Source organism: Heterocephalus glaber, unplaced genomic scaffold (genome assembly GCF_053883595.1).
Source record: "Heterocephalus glaber isolate CG9 unplaced genomic scaffold, H.glaber_assembly_v1.0 deba00001744, whole genome shotgun sequence".
NCBI classification, from domain to species: domain Eukaryota; kingdom Metazoa; phylum Chordata; class Mammalia; order Rodentia; family Bathyergidae; genus Heterocephalus; species Heterocephalus glaber.
In genome coordinates this window covers 3560243-3579248 of record NW_028258450.1, presented here as the reverse complement: position 1 = coordinate 3579248, position 19006 = coordinate 3560243, and the positions used below count along the sequence as shown (strand labels likewise).

The window sequence follows — 19006 nt, the reverse complement described above, 5'->3', positions numbered from 1 at the left end:
GAGAGAAGCAGGGCTAACTATGCTTTGTTTTTTCTAGATGCTTTAACCCATTTCCTGTTTTCTTTTTCACTTAAAAATTTTAAAATAGCTCTGTGTGGTGGTATACTCCTGTAATCCCAGCTACTCAGGAGACTGAAGCAGGAGGATCAAAAGTTTGAGGCAGCCTGAGTGACTTAAGAGAAACCCTGTCTCAAAACAACAAAAAAAGGGGCTGGGGTGTGGCTCAGTGCAAAAGCCCTGGGTTCAATGCTTCTTCTCATTGAGTACCAAGGAATTATGTTAATGGTATTAATATTGATCCCCGCCCTGTCACTTTTTTGAAGACAGGGTCTCTATGCTGCCCAGGTTGGTCTTGAATGTCTAGGCTCAAGCAATCTGCTTGTCACAGCCTCCTGAGTAGCTGGGATTGCAGGTGTGTGCCACCACACCTGGCTCCTATCTTCTTTTATTAATATTTTTTAAAGTACATAATGCAAAACTTTTTTTGAGACAGGGTCTTGCTATGTAGTTCAAGCTGGCCTTGAACTCATTAGGCAGTCCAGGCTGGCCTGGAACTCGAAGTGATTCTCCTGCATCAGCTTCCCAAGTCCTGGGATTATAGGAGTGTGCCATCATATGCAGCTATGATTTTTTTAAATTCTCATTCCCCTGGAACTTATTTGGTGTATACTGTGAGGTAAGGAAAAAAATCAATAGTAAAAATCAATGACCTAGAACATAAAGAATTAAATGAAAGATTGACTGTAGCCCTTACCCCAAGGAAGTCTACTGAGCCCACTCTCCCTGTCCCAGGGGAGGAGAACCCATGATTCACCACTAAGATCACAAGTGTAAAGGACAGTGATGTCATTGCTAAAAACCAGGATGGGCTCTGCTGGTCAAAGAAACTCTGGAAAGCCTTGTGAAGACCCTGGTCCTGAGCAGTGCTGGGTTGCGGACCTGTCCTGGTGGCCACCACTGGGCATGGAGGCAGTGCAGGCAGCAGAGGGAGGGCCAGGCCCCGAGGGCAGCGAGAGCCAAGCGTATCAATGTCATCACTATTGTGGCTGCTGCCTTTGGGGGGTGCCACAGGAGAGAAGCAGTCACTCTGTACCTTCCGGGGCCTGGGACTGATGGCAGGTGAGCATTTAAAAGCTGCTAACTGCACACAGGCCCCTCACTCAGAGAAAGGGGACAATGGGCTGGCCTCAGGGACACTGCACAGTGACCAAGGCGCTGCCCTGGCTATGCTCTTGTGCCACAGGATCCCTAACTGAGCAGGGACCATGCTGTGCGCCACACCCACCGGCACAGTCATAAGTCACAATGCCATCAGCCTTCCACACCCCTGGGAGGAGCTGCTGGCTAGGGACAGAATACAGCTGAGAAAAAGCAAGGTTTACAAGGTTGAAGTCCACGCCCCAAGCTGCACAGTCATGGGGTGGCCGGTCGGAGCCCAGGCCTCTGCCACACTTGTGCTCCACACTGTTCCAGGAGCCCCAGCTCAGCCTCACGCTGCTTCACTTTAACCCACTGGCTGGGGTCTGGCCCGCAGTCTCCCCAGAAGTCCCACATGTGTCAAATTCCCTAGCTCTGGACGGCTTCCGAGATGGTGCCGCGCCCCCCGCTGTTGAGACCTATTCACCATCCCGAGTCACTCCAGTACTCTGACCAGGGAAGTGTGCCTCAGTGGCTTTTTTAAGCTGTTCTCAGACATGTTTAAACTTCCTACCCATTTCACTGCTCAGGGATTACCCACATGCTGACAAATCAGGGGTGTCAGCAGTTTGAGGTTTTCACTTCCTAGTTAAAAAAAAAAATTTCCCTTCCCTTGTCCTCGTTATCAGCCCTTTTAAAAAATTTTTTTAGTACGTAATGACTACATTCATTGTAGGGAGTTGGTAAACGTGTATACAACACATCTTAATTCATTTTACTTTTTACTTCCTCTTCTTCTTCCCTCCTTCCCTCCCCCTAGCCTTTTATTTTTTGGTACTGGGGATCGAACTCAGGTCCTTGCGCTTGGGAGGCAGGTGGTGGAACCACTGAGCTAAATCCCCAGCCCACTGTCACCTTTTTAAAAAAAAAAAAATTGAGATAGGGTCTCAGCTGGGTGTGATGGTACAAACCTGTAATCCCAGTACTCGGGGGGCTGGGGCAGGAGGATCACCATAAGTTTGAGGCCAGCCTGGGCTACATAGTGAGACCCTGTCTCAAAAAAAAAATACTAAACCTAGCCAGGTCTGGTGGTGCATGCCTGTAATTCCAGCACTTAGGAAGCTGAGGCAGGAAGACTGCTGTGAATTTGAGGCCAGTCTGGGCTACATAGTGGGTCCAAGGCCAGCCTGAATTACACAGTAAGACTCTGTCTCAAAAACAAACAAACAGGGCCAGGGATTTAGCTCAGTGGTTTCGCCAGCTGCTGCACAAGCCCAAAGACCTGAGTTTGATCCCCAGTACCAAAAGCAAAAACAAAAAACAAAACAAAGAAACAAAACTAAACCAACAAAACAAAAAAATAAAGAGTATGCCTGGCTCCCCCAGCCCACTTTAGTGCAAAGAAAATGAAGGTACAAATGGCAAGAGCTCAGAAAGCCCTCAGTAATGCAGCAGTGTCACAGGTCCCACAGCCCAGTATGGAGATAGCCTCGGCCACGCATCATCTTCTGTGCCTTGACCCTCTGGGCAGACAGAGGTACCTGTGCACTGCCTCCTCCTGACACCTGCCCTGGCATCAGAGGGCAGAAAACAAACTACAACTTAGCTATCTGGGAACGATCAGAGGAGTGGCCCCGGCAAAACCTTGCTAGATGGATCAACACCAAAATGGAAGTGTTTGCAAACACAAGGCCAGCTTCAGAGCACCAATTAATCATCAGCTTAGTATTTCCTGTAACCTGGTGCATGTTTATTTACAAAATCTCATTTTAAAATAGCAATTCTGTTGCTATCATACCCAACACCACGGCATAATTTAGGAAAGGTCAGCTTGGCTAGTACAATTTATTACAACTACTAATTAGACATCAATTATAAAAATGAGAGCTCACTGTGAATGCCATGAAGGCTGCAAGTGACAAGTGGGTCCTGGTACCCAGATGAGAACCAGGATGCTGGACAGAGCAGGGCAGCTTGCTACGGGGCTCCAGACCTCTGCAGGAAAAGCCAGGGCCTGGTGCCCCAGAGGAAAACACTACAGGAGAGACTCCACATGCCTGCTAGCAGAAAGCAGAATTCTTACAGGCAGTGACCCCCCCCCCCCCAGTGTCCATTCCTGGTTCCCAAGTCCACCTGAAAAAGCACCAAGCTTAAACTAATATTCACAGCCCCCGTTCCACAGTGTTTCCCCCCTCCCCACATGGTTCTGGGGACTGTACATGGGACCTTTGTTTTTATTATAATTTTATTTTTATTTATTTTTTTGGTACTGGGGATCGAACTCAGGTCCTTGTGATTGCAAGGCAGCGGCGGAACAACTGAGCTAAATCCCCAGCCCTGCTTGTATTTTTAAATAAATTTTATTTTATCCCATTCTCCCCTTCAAGCCTCCCATGTACAAAAGCTTTGCTCCCATTTTTCTCCTATTTTCACTTTTTTTCTTGTCCCTTCCTTCCTTTCTCCCTCCCTCTTCCCTTGTTCCCCTTCCCATTTGAACACTCTCTTCCCATTTCCCATTTCATTACACATCTCAGTCCTTATTTCCACATTCACTTTCTCACACCAGAGAAACAATGTGGTATTTAAACACGTGTCCAATTTATTTCACTTAAGAGTATGGTCTCAAGGTCCATCTATTTAGCTATAAATGTCTGAAGCTCATCCTTCTTTATGGCAGAGTAGTACTCCACGGTATAAAAAACGCCCACGTCTTCTTTATCCACTTGTCAGTTGATGGTCATCTGGGCTGTTTCCACGATTTAGCTGTTATAAACTGTGCTGCTATAAAAATGGGTGTGGTTATATTGCTGTGGTATGATGCTTTTAATTCTTGCAGGAAGATACCAAGAAGGGGAATAGCTGGGTCAAGTGGAACCTCTAGTTTTAGTTTTTTGGGGAATCTCCACACTGATTTCCACAGTGGTTGCACCAGTCTGCACTCCCACCAACAGTTGGAGAAGGGCTCCTTTTTCCTCACAGCCCCTCCAGCATTTGTTACTGGTTGGTTGGTTGGTCTGTCGGTCGGTCTGTCTGTCTGTCTGTCTCTCTCTTTCTTTTGGTACTGGAGATTGAACTCAGGGCCTTGTGCTTATGAGGCAGGTGCCGGCACTACTGAACTAAATCCCCGGCCCTTGGTTGACTTCTTGATAGTAGCCATTCTTTCTGGAGTGAGATGGAATCTCAGCGTTGTTTTCATTTGAATATGGGACCTTTGTACAGGGTTACAGCCCCAGCCCTTTTTTTATTTTGAGACAAGGTCTTACTAAGTCACTAAGTCACCCAGGCTGGGCTTGAATTTGCAATCTTCCTGCCTCAGCCACTCCAAACTGCTGGGATTATAGGTGTGTACCACCACACCTGCCTTCTTTCTAAAATATCCCTACAAATTTCAGTTAAATTTAACCTCTGGGATTAGAACAAGAGAAAGTTCAGAATCGCTAAGGTGACTATTTTCAAATATCTGAACAACAACCATGTAGAAGAGTCTTGTTCTAGTGGCTCTAGGGAACAGAGAGAGCTACAACTAAGAGTGGAAATTACATTCTCTCAATATATAAAATACCTATTCATAGCTACAGAAATCATTTACTGGAATTGGCCAAGGCTTTTGCATTCCCTCCTCACTCAATAGCCATCCAACTGGGATATGTTTAAAAAGATTAGTATATGATCTAGGTAGACAGTTTAAAACAATCATGTAATAAACCACTTACGTGTGGGGCCTGCAGTGCTGAGTGTTTGCCCATGCTTTCCCATCAGTGCTCACAATGACAGGTGGCCCTTAATCCCACTGCACAGAGGAGCACACTGATGTTCAGAAGCGGTGTGCACGAGGCCAGAGAGCCTGTGAGGTGTGCAGGTGGTCGGAACCCTGTTGGATTCTAGGGCTGTGGTCTTCTATTACGTTCTACCCCGCTATTTCTCAGAGCCGAGTATGCATCAGAATCGGCTGGAGGGTTTATTACAGTACAGACTCTGGACCCTGCGTTGTCGCTTTGGAGTGCAGTCCAAGTCTGCATTTTTCACACATTCCCAGGTGCTGCTGCTGCTGGGTGGTTCAGACCTCTAAGGTCTATGGTCTTGAATTCAATGAAGCAAATACAAGGGGGCAATATACCAGACAAAACACACACATACAACAAACAAACACCCCCCAAATCCCAAACCCAGACACCAGAGCCAGTGTGGTGCCTCACTTCTGTAATAACAGCACTCTGCGAGGCTGAGGCAGGAGGATTTCAAGTTTGAGCCCAGCCTGAGCAACTCAGCAAGACCTCAGTCTCAAAATAAAAAATAAAGGGCCAGGGATTTAGCTCAGTGGTTCCGCCGCCTGCCTTGCAAGTGCAAGGTCCCAAGTTCGATCCCCGGTACCAAAAAATAATAATAAAAAAATGAGATAAAAAGAAGAGTTGGATTTAATCCCCACTATGGTGGTGGTGGGGGGAAGGCCAGATACTTTAGGAACAAAGCATTTCCAAGAAGAATTTAAAAAGCTGCTTTTTATATGTAAGCAAGCTTTTCATTTAATCTTTTAACCATGTTCATGCATGACTTTCAAAAAATTTTTTAAAAACAGTGGATAAAAGCAGTGATACATGTTCATTGAGCAGACATCTGCTGGACAGGTATGTTCCTTTAACAGATTCAGGCTTGGTTCCCTCCCCTGCAGCCTTCCTCTGGGCTATGATGTGGCAGGTTTCACCCTTCAGCTGCCCTGGCTCCTGAGAGGTGACAACAGCACTTGGCAGGACCGGGGCCCCACAGGACTTGGAAACCAATGGGGAGAATCCCCTCTCCCCTGGCCCGGCATGGGCCTGTCTTTCTAAGAAGTCCAAACAAGTTTTTATTCCTAGGTCCCAGGCCAGCTCTCTTGGCCACAAGTCCTTCTGAAGTCGGCCTTGTTGGGCCTTCCTGCCGCTCCTTGACACCATGCTTCAGTTCTTCTGAAGTTTCTTTTCTAGCAACAAGTCAATTTTTCCTCCAAGACAAACTCGGACTTGCTTATTTTTTACTTTCTATACTTAGATATAACAACTCAGCACTTTCATCCTTCACAAAAATTTAACTGGCACAGCCAGTATGGTAAAACAGACAAGATGAACTTTTCTGGAGGCTGAGAGCATGGAATAAACCATTTTCCTTGTGTCTTGTTCGAGGACGCTGAGGCAGGCTGAGCCACAAAGCCCAAGGGAGGGCTCAGAGGAAGAAACTCCCTCACACACCACATCTGCCCTGTCTTGGGGGGGGGGCTGGCAGCCTTTCCTTTGGGTCACGCGCCAGCAACCTATAACGCATGTCCTTTTGAGGACCCTGCTGCTTCCCTGACCCTCACTTCTGTGGCAGATGAAAGGGCAAGTAGCTGGGGTGGGAGGGTCAGAATCAAAAGCCAGTGTACTGCACACCCCTCTGCACAGCAGCCACTGCAATTCCCACCTCACATGTGGACGTGTTTTCCCAGGAGCCAAGCATAAAGATGGTCCTATCTCCTCCATAGATTAGACCCTGGATGGCACAGCCGTGGGAAAGTTACATTGTATCCTTCCCTGTTCTCTTTTTGGGCATGCCCCATCACGAAAACTCACGCTACGTCCGCCTAGGCCATGTAGCACTGTTTGCCCCACCTTCTCTTCCTGTTTGCCTTCCACTATAAATACAGAGCGCATGGCGCTCCACGTGGCCATTAGCTCCCGGACAAGCTCTGGTTCCACCTGCTCCCAACTTTCAAGCACAATCTTGGTATGTATCCTTCTTTCTTGGTTTCTTCGTCTTCATCTCCCACTGCTCTCCCCAGCTTTGGACCCTAATCTGTGTAGGTCGCAGCAGTGTTTAATGAGATCTTGGCACGGTACTGTCAGAGCCGAATGATCACGTCAGCCCAATGATCTAGCGACGGCCAGTGGACAAGGGCATGACACTGAATTTTGCTGTCAGGGAGGTGCAGGTTTGAATCCTGAGCCCGATGCTATTCATCTGACTGTGGGACAGAAATCAATAAGCTCACCTCTGTAAAGCCCACAGCCTAATGCCCGCCATTCTGTCTCCCCTGCATGCCTTTGTAAGCTCAGAAAAGTGCTAAAGGTATCATTTAATGGTCTGTCAAGAAGTTGTGAATAAGTGGGTGGTGGTGCACACCTGCAATCCCAGCACTCTGTCGGCTGAGGCAGGAGGATCATGGTGACTTTGAGGCCAGCCTGGGCTACATAGTGAATTCAAGGCCAGCATGAATTACTCAGTGAGACTGTCTCTAAAAACCAAAAAGTTGTGAATATTGAGATTATATAAGAGAAAGCAAAAAAAAAATAAAAGGACAGTATGAGTAGATGGTACAGTGAAATAATACTCAAATAGCAATAACAACAACAGTTAACCTTTGGCTGAGGAATTTCCAAGTGCCAGGCATTGTAATAAGCTTTTCACGATAAACAGCATAGTGAACTCTCCCAATAATTTTATTTATTTATTTATTTATTTATTTATTTATTTTTGTTTTGTTTTGTTTTTTGAGACAGGGTCTCACTATGTAGTTCAGGTGGGCTTTGAACTTAGTATGTAGTGCAGGCTGGCCTCAAACTCATGGTGATCCTCCTCCCTCAGCCTCCTGAAGGCTGGGATTATAGGTGTGCACCACCTCACCCAGCAATTTTTAAATTTTTTGCAGTACTGAGGATTCAACCCAGGGCTTTCACATTGAGCTACATCCTTTCTTCGTGTTTAAATTTTGAGATGGGGGGGTCCTCACCAAGTTGCCATGTGGGACTTGAACTTGCAGCCTACCATCCTCAGCCTTCCAGAGAGTTTGTGTGTGCGTATATGAATGTATCTGTGTATGTGTGTACGCGAATATACATATGGGATTGAGTTACACTTTCAGCCTGCCTCTCTCTCTTCTCTCTCTCTCTCTTCTCATACCTGGGATTGAACTCAGGTCCTTGTGCTTGCACAGCACGAGCAAAACCACTGAGCTAAATTCCCGGTCTAGCCTCTTTTATTTTGAGACAGGGTCTTGCTAAGTTGTCCAAGTGGGATCTCAACTTGTGATCCTCCTGTCTAGGCCTCCCAAATGCTGGTATTATACTTGTAATGCCACCATACCAGGCAAGACAAGTACTATTTTTATTTCCATTCTACAGACAGGAAAAGGAGGCTTAGCAAAGCTAATTCATTTGTCAGACACCATAAACCTGGGGAAGTGGTGGAGCCTGGGTTTGAACCTGCTACCTCAAGTCAGAAATGATGGCACACTGGAATGTTATGTTACTCTCTAGTGTTAGCTCCTTAGCACCTTTTCATTTAAATAGTCTAGTAGAGGGCTGGGGATTTAGCTCAGTGGTGCCACCACCTGCCTCTCAAGCACAGGGTCCTGAGTTAGATCCCTGGTACCAAAAAAAAAGTATGTAGATCCTGGTGTGGTGGTGCATGCTGTATCCTCAGCTACTCAAAAGGCTGAGGCAGGAGGGCCACATGATGGAGGCTAGTCTGGGCAACTTAAGTGGGACCCTGTCTCAAAGTAAAGAAAATTTAAAAGGGGTGGGGACTGGGGAAAGTGGTAGAGTACCCTTGGGTCCAGTCCCCCATACTGGAAAGCAAAAAGTCTGTGTAGGATACATCCCATACAGAGCAGATTCATTCCCGAGTGAGAATTCCCATCCTCCCTGTTATCTTATCAGAGTACGCCTCTCCTCACTGTGCCCTCCTCAGTCTGCTCATCTGTGATTGGAGGACAAGCAGGCAGAGCCAGGGAAAGACAGGGGGCTCCTGTCCCAAGCAAGCACTGGTAGTTCCTGCTTGCTTTCTCTGTGAAGTGTGCTGGGGGCCACACTCACAGTCTCCACCAGGCTTCCTTTCCATCTTCCTACTCCGATGTGCCTGGAATCTTTCTGGTTCTTCCCTTACTGGAAGGCTGAGGCCACTCGCCGTGCCCATCATCTGTCTTCCCCAGCAATTCTATTGAGCTGCTCAGCTAATGCCAGCCCTTTGTCCCCAGGACAGTGCTGCTAATGCTGTTATGCCTGCCTGCCTGCCTGGCTGAGTGTTAGCTCTACAAGTAGGCACTGTGGCCTTCTGCATCCCGATGCCATCGCAGGTCCACACAGCCATGTCGTAAATCTCAGGGCTGAGGGGAGGGGGCAGAGAGCTGGACGGGGAGCCAGGAAAACCTTGCAGCAGGTCTGGGACATCATATGGCTCTGGCATCTGGCTGGGCCTGTGTGAACTGTGAAGAGGGACTTCTGGACTCTGCTTTGAGCCCAACACAGGCTGTGTTTTCTGCCTCTCCATAGAAGACACACCCAGAGCGGTGTTCAAGAAACCACATGGGCAGAGTGCGGTGCGGACCTCCAGAAGCGTACACTGCCCAGCCTGGGGGGCGGTGAGAAGTGTGAGCCACAATGGAGGTGAGAAGGCTGTGCTCTGCAGAATAGGAAAGAATGTTCCAGGCCAGAACATCTGGGAGACTCCTGCTGCCAAGAACTCAAGTGCCGTCTGGGCTCTGAGGTGTGATTCTGCCACCATGCTGCACAGGCCCAGTGGTAGAAGGTGATGCCAGTGTGACTGAAGGCAGCTGGTGCCACCACTCTGAGGGACTCACGGCTAAGGGCTACCAACAAAGCCACAGCCTGCTTGCCAGCACACAAGCATACTAACGCCCTTGCACGCATGCACCATTCCAGTTCCCCCACAGCGGCACAAGTGGGAAAGGCTCTCGAGGGTACAGGCAGACTCCTCCCAAGCTTTGATGAAGACAGAGGTTAACTTGCTCTAGGTTCCTGATCCTCAGGGACCCAGAAAGGAAGCAGAGATGTCACCAATCACAGCCCTGGTCCCTTACTTCTCAGAATGAACACTTGTGATAGAGGCTCTAAACCCCTGGAAGAAAAGCTTATCCCACCCCGCACAATCCAGGCAAATATATAAACTTCCCAACATGGGACTTCAGAGGCTCCTGTCACCAGGCTCAAGCCTGTCACCTCTTCCAGCCCCACTTCACTCCAATCCCAGTGGCCTTTCACAGCCTCAAAGGACTCACCACTTCCTGCCTCAGGGCCTTCCCCAGGCTGTCCTTCTGCTGTTACCTCCATGCTGCGGCTGGCCCCATCACCACGATGACCCTGCCTACATTTGTGGCCTGCTAACCTTCTGGGCCACCTCATACACAGCATCCCACCAAGCCCTTACAACCACCCTAAGAGTTGTACACTACCATCACTTCCCATTTTGTAACTGGAGAAACTGGACCAGGGAGCAAACAGAGCGCAGGGCTGGTTTTTGAGCCTGAGAAGTCTGATTCCACGGCTCGGTTTAAGTAGCACACTTACACTCTATCCTACACGGCAGTGAGGAGCACAGGAAGTGACTGCAGTGTGCTCTTGCTTAAAGCTGATCCTCTCAGTGGCCTCCCAAAGTCCCAGAGGGCAGGCAGTGCTTTCTGATGGCCCTTCCAGTAGCTGGGCCCAGCATAGGCCCTAGCACCTAGACAAGGGCTCGGGAGGGAGAGTGTCCACCCTCTGCTCCCCTACAAATGTGTGGAGGTTCTGCCTTCCCCTTCCCCTCCCGTGACTGTGTCAGTCACTACAACATGCCCTTTGCTGTTCAAGCCTGGTCTGCTGACTCACTTGGACAGGGCAAGGTGTTTGGCTGTGGCTGCAGGCCCACCAAGGATGGCACAACTCTACAGAGATGCCCACATGTTCCTTAGCAGGCTCTTTATCAGGGCTCAATCCTTCCAGCTTCCCAGCATGCTGTAGATGGGTCTCTGACATGTTTGGGGCCAGCCTAGTCCAGAGGAACAGATTATTTCATAGAGGCTTCAGTGAAAGATCAGGAATAAAGTGGGCTGGGCTCATTCAGTTCATGTCCGGCTGACCTCCACCTGGTGGTGCACACTGCCTCAATGCTCTTACGTGAAAAATGGGGATGGAAGGAACGTTGCCCCAGGGCTGCTGTGTATGTTGGTATAGCCTTCAGAGCACTAGCACAGACAGCCTAGGCCTGGGGAACACCAGGCATGCAGGACTCTCCTCTCCTTGTTCCTGTAAACCTGAACTGGGAGGGCAGGAGTGTGAAAACCCAGCACTGGGGCAACACTCTGTGTGTGTGTGTGTGTGTGTGTGTGTGTGTGTGTGTGTGTGTGTGTGTGTGTAAGACAGGCAGATGGACATGCGCAGGATAAGACCAAGGGTGCCCTCAAGCCCTGACTGGATGCCACAGGCAGGCCAGCTCCTTGGAGGGCTCAGCAGAGGGCCGATCTCTAGCACAGCCTGCTGTTCCTCTGTGCCCTCCTGCTTGTCCTTCATGGCAAACCCAGCCCACTCTCCTCTCAGTTTGCACAGAGGGGGTTAAGCTTAGCGGGACAGCTTGGCTAAGCAGGCCAATGGGACAGTGTCGGGGACCTGGACTGCCACCCAGACCATTCCTGTCTGGGGTGGAAGGCAGGATTACTGTGAGACAAGCCCTGCTTCTCTTTGGCTGCTGGGCCATCCAGGCAGCTTGCCAGGGCACGCTGTTCTGATCAGGCAGGGCATTAGGTCCTGAGGAAATCCGCTCACAAGGCCGAGTCACAAGCTCAACGAACTCTGATTATCTGGAACAGCCAAGAGCTGGCAAGCAGACTGCAGGCCTGCATGGCAGTGGGGAATTTTTGGAATGCCAGTAATTTGTGCTTCACTTATAAGCAAGCAGAGTGGTGAGGAATGGGTGCATGGAAGGCAGCAAAAATGAAAAAAATGTGAGACCTGTGTTTTAATGCTATTTGGATTATAGGAAGCAATTTGTTAATAAGCCTAGAATTATAGGGAAGGGAGAGATTTAAAAAATCACAGCATATGAAACAAAACACTTCATATTTTAGCACTTTACTGCCAATTCAAAGGAGCACAAATACGGCATTCACTCACAGTGAACCTGCTGGTTCAAACTGTAGTGGTACCTAAGCAACAGTTATAGGAGTAGATGGGAGCAGACACTGAAAAGTACTGCCTTCCTGGAAACAATGCCAGAGAGCTGGGCCTTCTGACTGAAGGGAAACAACTGACCAAACTGAATGGTCTAGACCTGCCAGCTTTTCTTCATGGTAGCTCCACAACAGATAGCTGCTTCCCAAGTTTGAAGGAATCAGGAAATTTTGGATCTGCCCAGTCGGAGGCTGTAAATCCCACAGCCCCATCAGCCTTCAGCACAGCAGAAAGGGCGGTGATTTACCCTCCCTGGGGCTGTGAGCCTGCACCCAAAGGCCTCTGGGATTTCTGCTTCCTCTTGTAAAAAGGTTTAATAGTCTTTGAGATTAATACCATCCTCCAGCTCACAGGAGATTAGCTAATAAACTGTGAAGGTGCTCTGTGAACAAAAAGCCCCACACAAACCCAGGGTCATCACTGTGCTGATGGAAGGCAATGGGCCCTGTGCCCCCAGGCCTGCCCCTTCCTGGTGCTCCTGCCAGCTTCAGATGGCAGCCTTTTCACCGGGGTGCCTCCAGGGGGCGGTGGAAACCCGCCCACAAGGTCTTAATTTAGGAGCCCTAGGGGTAGGGGATGGAGCAGTGTAGTATAGTAGGAAATGTAGATTTCCTATTTGTCCTTGGTTCCTGGCACAGAGCTTCTAAAACTCTTGTAATTTCCTGAATGATGGAAGTGTCTTTGGTTCCTCATGGACAATGATTTACTCAATCATGCCTGGTAACAGAAACTCCATAAAAACCCAAAACAGCACAGTCTGCAGAGCTTCTGGATTAGTGAGCACACGAAGCACTTGGTGGTGGTGGGGGCCCACTGGGACATGGAAGGGACGCACCACATGCCTCCTTTCCTTGCCCTGTGTGTATCACTTCCACCTGGCTCTTCCTGAGCTGCAGCCTTCACAAAACCATTAATTGTAAATAAAGTGCTTTCCTGAGTTCTGTGAGCTATTCCAGCAAATTATCTACTCCTGCAAGTAGGAGGGGTCTTCTCGACCCCTTACTTGGAAGGCAAGTCAGTCTTGTGGGCCTGAGGCCTTACACTTTCCGGTGTGATGCTAACTCCTGGAGTCTGTGTCAACTGTCAGAGACCCTGTGGTGTTAGGGGGCTGGAGAGAGCCCCTCTCAACATTTGGTATGAGTAAAAACCCTTTTCCTGGGGCTGGGGATTTAGCTCAGTGGTTCTTCTGCCTGCCTTGCAAGCCCAAGGTCCTGAGTTTGATCCCCGGTACCAAAAACAAAACAAAACAAAAAACCCTTTCTAGCAGAGAGACCTTTTTGGTGTGGGCGAGCTGAGTCTAGTATTATCTGGCCTACTTCTCCATGAGCTGCCAGTGCCCTGCATGGCCTATATTCTGTGGGCTTCAGATTACCTTTGAGGACGGGAAGCAATGTGGCTGGGAAGATGATAGCTTTGGCGTTGAGTCCCAGACAGTGTCTGCAGCTTCTTGAACCCCATTTTCTTTTTTGTTTGTTGTTTTGAGACGGGGTCTCACTATGTAGCCCAGGCTGGCCTTGAACTCATAATAATCTTCCTACCTCAGCCTCAGTGCTGGGATTACAGGCATTTGGCACCACGCCTGGCTTGAACCCCATTTTCCTTATCAGAACACTGGCAATCACAGCTGTCTCATAGGGTTGCTATGAGGATTAAATGAGACGTGTGGAAACTTTAGCTCAGAGCTGCCATTTGGTACACATGAACTCTTTGAATGCACACAATGACTCTGCAAGGAAGCTATTTTTGTCTTTATGTTACAGTCAAGGAAACAGAGACTCAGAGAAATGAAGGAACTTGCTCAGGGCCACCATGGCCACACTGCCCACAGACGCTGTGCTGGCACCTCTCACAGAAAGCCCTGTGCTGAGTGCTTGGTGGAAATGAAGCACACTTCCCAGTTGGATTAAGCAATATGGGAGTTCCCCAACAGCTGTGGGGGATCAGCTAGAGCAATAGTTGGCCTTTTGTTCTGCTGTCTCCCATCAGGACATTGTAACTTGCTCTTAGTTAGAAAGCTGAAAATATTTGCAAATTACTTATTCCAAATACTTAAGGATCATTTTTCATTTAATAATTTTATAATGGAATTTTTTGGAGGGTAGTTCCAGGAAAAATTGGGTTGATATTTTCTGAAGAACTATGCACTACTTATCAACATGTTCCCTAACATTTATTTCTTGAGAACATGTGTAAACACATTGGAGGTAGAAGTATGGCAGGCCATCTCCCTATGGAAAAGTATAAAACTGAGGCAGTTGCTAGAATCTAGCACCCTGTATGGTTTTGTTTTTCAGTACTAGGGGCTGAAGTTGAGGTTTATCCCCCCCTCCGCTTCTGAGACAGGGTCTCACTTTGTACTTCAGGCTGGCCCTGAACTCACTATGTAGCCCAGGCTGGCCTAGAACTCATGACCATCTTCCTGCCTCTGCCTCCTGAGTGCTGGGATTACAGGCGTGCACCACCATGGCCCGTGTGCCCTTTTTTATATTTTCATCTTGAGACAAGTTCTCACTAAATTGCCCAGGCTGGATTCAAACTTGTGATTCTTCTGCCTCAGCCTCACAGAGTGCTAGGATCACAGGAATACACCATCACATCTGGCCCCCGAAAGTTGTTGTAAGTAGACATTTGCTTTCATTCTAGAAGACAGAGGTGAGACACAGGAAGTAGAGCCAGGGCTAACATGCTGCCACACTAAAACAGTTAGTTACTATTATTGCTATGAGTGTGTTGTGGAAGGGAAGCGATGGCAAGAGAGGCACACAGTAGGGCTGGGGGTTTAGCTCAGTGGTTCCAGTGCCTGCCTCACAAGCACAAAGTCCCGAGTTCAATCCCCGGTACCAAAAAAAATAAAGAGGCACACAGTAAAGCTAGTGGCTAGCTGCAACTAACTTGAGGCTTGGGATCACTGGGAAGCTGTGAGGTCACCCATTTCAGAGAACTGTGAAGAATAAACTAGCCTAGATGCCATCATTTCAATCCAACTTATCCTTTAAATTTGAGTAAGTCTCCCTCCCGGGCCATGCGGCCTCTCTTTTTATGATCCCTAAGTAGTTTTCACCGTTGTGGCTGGCTGAGGACAACGATGTGTTGCTGGCTTTGCTTGTCCCAGATCACATGCAGGTACTCCACAAACACTTTGTGTGGATGGTAGCTTCTGATACCGTAGAAGGTGCAGGTGCCACTACTCCAATGATATAATGAAGGCAGCAGACACCTGCTTCACACTATGCAAATGCTCATGTGCATACACATAGGCACACAGAACCTCTCCAGTGATTTTCAGGGCTTCAGAGCTCCAGAACCCTATCCACAGACCATCAGTTAAGCCTAAGTAAAAAAGACACCTGGTGGTGCACACCTGTAATCCCAGCACTCAGGAAGTTGAAGCAGCAGGATCAAAGGTTTGAGTATAGGCTTCATAGTGAGGCCCTATCTCCACTCACTCCCACCCCTCCCACCCCCGCCTGCTTGCAGTCCTTCAGGTTACAGATTACAGGACCTGAGAACCTACTTTTCCCCTAAATTTCCTCCTCTGAACTGTGCCAGGGTGCTCAAACAACAAATATTTAAGCAAACTCCAAAGATGACCCTGAGGCCACAGCACTCTAGCATTCAAAGGTAAAAGAAAACTTGCAAGCAATATGGCCAATGGAAACAGGGCAAACCTGATAAGGGCAAGTGCTGGCAGACAACCAGCCAAATCAGAGATCTCCAAGTGATCATCCCAAGAATTCATCCTGCAGCTTGTGACTGTGTTTCCTTATTTACCCTATAGTAACTCATTTAGGACATGGGAAGAATAACTTGCTATCCCTTCAGTAAGTACCTGAGAGCCGATCAAGGGGCAGATGCTGTGCCAGGTGACAGGAAGAAAGCACTTGCCCAGATCCTGCATGGTTAGCAAAGTGGCAGGGACACAACAGGGCAGTCATTCCACAACAGGTGCAGCTGTCCCACTGCTTCACCCAGGCGGGACACTATCTGGCCCTGGGCAGGCGGGAGGTAGGGTGTTTGGGGAAGGACTCCTAAAACTGGAGAGGTCAACTCAGAAGGGACCCAAACCAAGCAGCTTGTAGTAGGAAATGAGACGGGCTATGAGGGAGCCAGCGCTGCTTCCCTGAGGCTGCTGACACTCCAGGCACTGCACTTGGGGCACTCCGTCCTCAGAGCCCTGAAAATCTACAAGTGTCCTCTCCTGTTCTGTTCTGTGTGCTGCTGCCCACACTAGCTGGATACAGATGCCACTGTCTCTCTCAAGTCCAGGTGCTCTCCAGAGCTGAGCAATGGCTTGAGCAGGTCACTTCTCAAAGGGACCACCTCAGTTAATACTGCCTCTGTGGACTCAGTGAAAAACTTACGGAACGTGGAGGAAAACACCTCTTTATCCTCTATCATTATTTTACAAGTTTTACTGATAACAGTTTACATCCATACAATTCACTATTTAGGAGTATACTATATAGACTTCAGCGGGTCCTGGTGGTTGCTCATTGGGAAACCCAGAACTCTGACAGGCTATGATAGGAGGATCAAAGTTTGAGCCCTGTCTGGGCAAGTCAGCAACTTAGCAAGACCCTGTCTCAAAATAAAAAGGGAGATGGCAGCTGAGGATGTAGTAGGGCCCTGGGTTTAATCCCCAGTACCCACTCCCCCAAAAAAGTATAAAATTAATTTTTTTTTTTTTGCTGAGTGTGGTGGCATATATCTGTAATCCCAGCACTCAAGAGGGTGAGGCAGAAAGATCCCCATAAGTTTGAAGCCAGCCTGGACTACATAGTGAGTTCAAGGCCGGCCTGAGCTACACAGTGAGACCCTGTCTCAAAAAACAAAACAAAACATCAATTCAAAAATCATATTCATAAACTGTGCGACCATTACCAAAATCAATTTTATACTTTATTTTCCTTCTATTTTTTTGAGACAGGTCCTCATTATATAGGTCCTTGAGCTCACTATGTAGCCCAGGCTGGCCTTGAAATCATGGAGATCCTCTTGCCTCAATCTCCTCAGCGGAGAGATTACAGGCATGCACCATCATGCCCAGCTTAATTTTATACTTTCTTCAACCCATAAAGAAACTCCAGAGAGGCATGGTGGCACACATCTGTAATCTAGAACGAGGGAGGCTGAGGCAGGAGGGTTGCAGTGAGTTTGAGCCCAGCCTCAACTACAATGCAGGACTGTCTACAAACAAACACACACACACACACACACACAAATGAAAGGAAACTCCATAGCCAGGAGCAGCCACTCCAAACTTCTTCCTTGCAGCTCCTAGCAACTACTAATTTACTTTCTGAATGTATATATTTGCCTATTCTGGACATGCTGTAGAAAAGGGATCATACAATACATGGTCTTTTGGAACTGGTTTATTTTATTTACCACAATGTTTTCAAGGTTCTCAGTATTTCACTGCTTTCTATGGGTGAATAAGTCTACTGTATGGATGTACTACATTTTGTTTGCCTTGCATCAGTTTGATATTTGGGCTGTTCCCACTTTTTGGTTATTATGAATAATGTGGTCTCCATATTATTTTGTTGAGTTTCTTATTTCTAAACTTGGGATGATGTCTTGGAATCTCCACTCCAGCTCCCACCCAGGGCACATCGAGTTCCCCACAGGCTCCCAGGCTGAAGCTCCTTCCTCCCAAGCCCATTTATTTAGATGCTCTACCTAGATGTCTTGCACCCACTCTGGACCGTTAGCAGCACATCCTCTACCCCTACACCACACACACAGGGCATCTGTTCCCACCCAGATGTTGCAACCTTGCTCAAGACCTTACTATTATATGCATCTTTTCCCTTTGCCTTTTCTATATACACAACTTCACGTTTCCACTGCTGAATACAGCTTTTGAGGGATGAAGTCTTTTGAGTGTCTCTACACCATTCAGTCATTCATAATCATTTACTGAGCCCTGTGTACTTAGTTTGGAGGAGACAATGATGAAGACCCGGTCCCTTCCCTTGAGGAACTTAGAGTCTATTGAGGGAGGCAGACAATTGGTGTCCAGTGTGCTAAACACTCAAAGAAGAAGGCACAGGGCATGATGGGCCACAAGACAGGGGCCCTGGCTCCGAGGGAAGAGCAAGGAATGTCTCAGTGGGTAAGAAGGAAGATGGACGCTTACAGAACCACGCACAGCTCTGCTCTGTGGCCACAGGTTTAGGGTGGAGGAAGGAAATAGCAAGAGGCAAGGTCAGATAATGGGCGGGGGCAGATTCTGCTGGCACAGCATTCAACTGTGTCCTGCAGTGATGGAGAACAACTGAGGAATTTTCAACAGGGGAAGGTGAAGTGAAGGCTACCTGGTTTAGAAATAAATTTGCAGCAGTGTGCACAAGGGACTGGAGGACAAGGGACTGGAGGACAAGGGACCAGGAGCAGAGAGACCAGTCACTGAGGGGCTCTGACAGTAAACTGAACAGAGAGCGCAAGAGTAAGTGCCTGCCAAGGGCCAGGCCCAAGAGATCTAGAGGGGTAAAAACAGCAGGGCTAGGCTGTGTGGGTGGGAGGGTAACAATGAGCTGCAAGGCTTCACACTGATACAGGGTCAGTGAATTCTCTCGGATGAAAACATTTGAAACCTGTCTTCCCCTAGAAGATGGTGACAGCTGACAGGCTTTCTCCAGAGTGACAGAATCTCCTTTTCCAAATGAAATCTTAAACTGAACATTAAGGGAGCAGACCCCAGTGTCCTGGTGGCCTGGCCTTTCCCCTCCCTCCTCAGAATCCTAGGGATTCATGGAAAAGTCTGGAAAGCCTTGGATGCTGGAAACTTCCCTCCAGAGGATTCTGGGCAACACCACCCCCATCCTGCCCCACCCGACTCCCACCCAGCCCATGTACCTTGCCCTGAAGACTCTCTGTCCCCTCTCTGGGAGAGTCCAGTGGTGTCTCAGGGCAGC

At 48.3% G+C, this 19006-nt stretch overlaps 1 protein-coding gene across 2 annotated transcripts in view; it reads right to left on the bottom strand.

Annotated features, from left to right (window-relative positions):
* Nucleotides 1-19006, bottom strand: part of Arhgap35 (Rho GTPase activating protein 35) — a 115869-nt gene that overhangs the window by 12479 nt on the left and 84384 nt on the right. The window lies entirely within an intron of this gene.